The sequence below is a fragment of the Octodon degus genome, unplaced genomic scaffold (assembly GCF_000260255.1).
Source record: "Octodon degus isolate 3935 unplaced genomic scaffold, OctDeg1.0 scaffold00088, whole genome shotgun sequence".
In the NCBI taxonomy this organism is placed as follows: Eukaryota; Metazoa; Chordata; class Mammalia; order Rodentia; family Octodontidae; genus Octodon; species Octodon degus.
Window position 1 is genome coordinate 4,092,420 of NW_004524664.1, and position 3,404 is coordinate 4,095,823.

General features: G+C 43.4%; 1 protein-coding gene across 5 annotated transcripts in view; it reads left to right on the forward strand.

Moving 5' to 3' along the window:
- The first annotated feature begins 6 nt into the window (after positions 1-6).
- Positions 7-3,404, forward strand: part of Nsd3 (nuclear receptor binding SET domain protein 3) — a 136,207-nt gene continuing 132,809 nt past the window's right edge. For all 5 annotated transcript variants that reach the window (XM_004637246.3, XM_004637248.2, XM_004637249.3 and 2 more), the window contains exon 1: positions 7-422. The gene's annotated coding sequence lies outside the window, so the exon portion shown is untranslated. The remainder of the gene's footprint in view (positions 423-3,404) is intronic.

Genomic DNA, 3,404 nt, shown 5'->3' on the forward strand with positions numbered 1-3,404 from the left:
GGCGGGGGCGGAGGCCGAGGCCAGGGCTGCGCCCAGGGCGCCGCGGAGGGCGCGCGGACTCCGAGCGAGTCCAGAGGACCGCGCTGTCCCCGGCCGTCACCTCAGGTTCCGCTCGGGCACCGGCGGAGGCGCGGCGACCCCAGTCCCGCCGTCTGCCCGCCCACGTTACCTCCCCGCAGCCTCGCTACTACCGCAGCGCGCCCGGCCGGGCTCGGCCGTGGCCCACTTCGGTGCCCGCCGCTATGGCAGGGGCGCCCGGCACGGGGGAAATCTAGTCCCGGGCTTTTATGAGGCCTAGCTTGGTTGTGTCTCGTCCCCCGCGGCCGAGGCCCCTGCCCATAGACTAGCCCCATTCCGGGCCTCCGTGTCTCTCCTGTGATCGCGCTGACACGGCCCGGAGGTTAGAATGGAACAAACTGAAGGTAAAGTGCGCTCGCGTGTGTGAGAGTGTGTGTGTGCGCGCGTGTCGCGAGGAAGGACACGGTGGGGAGGGGGCGATTTAGGAATAGGGCAAGGGTGAAGGGGTGACCCTGAGAGGGGAGGAGACTGGGTGCCCCGAAAGGTTCCTGGGGAGTCTAAAAGGAAGAGCAGATGGCAAGGTGCGGGTGTGGAGGGAATCGGGGGGTGGGGCAGGGGAAGCCAGGTTGGGATGAGGGTTGTAGTGGCGCTATCTGGGAATTGGGAGTAGAGGTGGGATGGGGCGGGGATAAAGATGAGAAAGGGGAAGGGGCAGGGGATGGGAGAAGAGTTAGGTTTGTAGATTAGGGACCTGGGTGACAGCGAATTAAAGTGGTCTGGGGGTGGAATGTGGGAACCAGGAGACGGGGTGAGGGTACAATGTAATGGGGAAACGGGATATCTTTGGGGAATCAACGGAGAAATGAAGGAATTGAAAGTGGAGGAAAAGATGGATTAGAAAATAAAAGGATGGGAAATGATTGAAGCAGGAGGCAACGGAAAGGTTTGAAATAGACCCAGGAAACTGGAAGACACAGAATTGGGTTAGGAGAGTCAATTAACTGAATGTTGAAAGGGTGAGAAGGATCGACCAAGCGTCACGGATTGGGGGGAAAAGAAGGGGATGGAGGTTGTTAAAGTGTTAGAAGGAATGCCTTTTGTTCCTGTATTTCTGTGTATTCCTGCCTTTTATTTCAAGGCTAGAGAAGAGAAGCTAGTGGATATGGTTGTGATTATTGTGAAATGGGGGAGGTGTGGGTGTTACTGTTTTGCGGGAAGAGGAGATGTGTTTGTGTTATGGAAGGAAGACAGAAACATGGCCATAATTTGATGGTTTTGGTGAGGGAACGAAGACTATCCCGATTTAAAGGGGGCAGGGGCAGCCATGTTTGCTGCCAGATACTGCAGTGTAAATAAATTCCTTTTCCTCTCCGACATCAGTGTGAATCTGGAGGGGACTAGCTTACATTGTAAACCCCCCTTCTTTCTATTCATGAACTCTTTCCCCTTACCTCTTGGGCCATTTGCAATTATTCATAACCACCAAAGGAGGTAGTGATGTTTTCCATCTTGGATGTTTTGCTGTTCTCCCTTTTTTCCTCTTCTGGTTGCAAACAAGGCATACTGATGAACTGCAGTGTAAGATTTAACCTTTTTGTAAATTTAAAACTAGATTTATTTTTTTAAAGCTGAAGTAATTGTTACTACTGTTCCCATTTCAAATGTGATCCTTAAAAGTCTTTTAAATATTGATTGATTTCAAAAGCCTCAGAAGCAGTCAACTTGTTTTCTGCAATTCTTTAAGTAAACAAGGAAATTGCATGGCTTATTTTACTTGGGGCTGTGCTCTTGGCAAAACACTGTGTGTGTGTGGGGGGAGGAGTAGGAAGATCTGCCTGTGGTAGATTACCCTTTTGCTGTATTTTTGCATGTTGGAAAATTAAAAATGTGTGTATTTAAAAATACTGTTTATGACACTTCCTGTTCATAGGTGGTGGGTGTATTAAGGATTGTGCTTTTTTTTTTTATTTTTTTTTTTTATTGAACTCTTTCCTTCATTTCTTCTTGCTTTCACATAGCTAGCTCGATACAGTCTCCAAATGCCAGTTCAGCACAGTACAGTGATCTATGAAGTAGGTATACAGTTCTTAGAGCTTCATTGAGTTGCCAGTTTTGTTTGTTTGTTTTTCTCTTAAAGTCAGGTCACTGAGTAAAGCTACAGAGTATCTCTTTAATGTATTCAAATGTAACTACTTGTATGGTTTAAAAGTTACTGTTCTAGGGCCAGGGAGATAGCTCAGTGGAATAAGTGCTTGCTCTGCAATCACAAACGTAAAATAATAATAATAAAACTAAAAAGTTACTATTCTAAAAGCTTAAAGCCTGATACATTTACAGTAGATGAATAGGTATTAGAGTGTTTTCTTTTCATATTGGAAAAGATTAAAAATGTATGATCTTTTATTTTTGTTTTATATTTGTAATGGGTTAATCCAGACTTTAACCCATCCCATTGATACCAAAACTACTTTCTACATTCCTGTTGAAATTGCAGTATGGTAGACTCAATTCACTTGTACTGCATACTGTTTTTGTTTTTTTTTTTATCCTAATAGTAATGTCCTGTCTGTTGTAGAGATGATATTTTCACAGATATGTTCTTGGTTTGTTGTACAAATTAAATTGAAAATTGACAGAACAGTACTTTCTGAGAGTATTCTTAGGATAAAGACTAAATATAATATTTGAGTATTTTGACACAATAATATTTAGCTTGAATTTTTTTAAGTTCTACAAGGACAAGTTCCACTCCCAAAAAGCCATTCTCTATGTTTTATTGGAATTTATATTTATGGAGATTTCTTATTTACATTTTTCCATTTAGTGGACATTATTTTGATGATTCGGTAAATTATGTGCATGAACTACCAGAGCTATGCTTTTTAGGAAAATGACCATTGTATATTAAAATAGAAGAATCATGTTGGCAGAACCGGGGATTGAACTCAGAGCCGTGTGCTTGCCAGGGAAGTGCTTATTCCACTGAGCCATCTGCCATCTCCCCCACCCCCAAGAATCATGTTGGAAGCCTGAATAAGCTGCCATGAGTGTTCTGATTCCCAGGACAGGACTCCACTTAATAAGACTGGTTAGACACCTACAACCCCAACTGTCTTCTAATTATCACTTGCTACTTGTGATAACTTCCATTTTTAAATGTATATTAACAAATGCTCTTTAGCTGATCAGATCAAATGGATTTTGAATAAAAGAAATTGATTGTCAACAAGATTGATGACCATTGAATCAATTGTCAAGTCTGGTTCTACTGACAGTAGTCTCTAGAATTTAAAATAATATTCATGATAATCACAGTAGTAGCTGCCAACATTTGCTATCTTCTTTTCTTCTTACAGTATTCTATGCTCTATGTCTTTCTTTTCTTT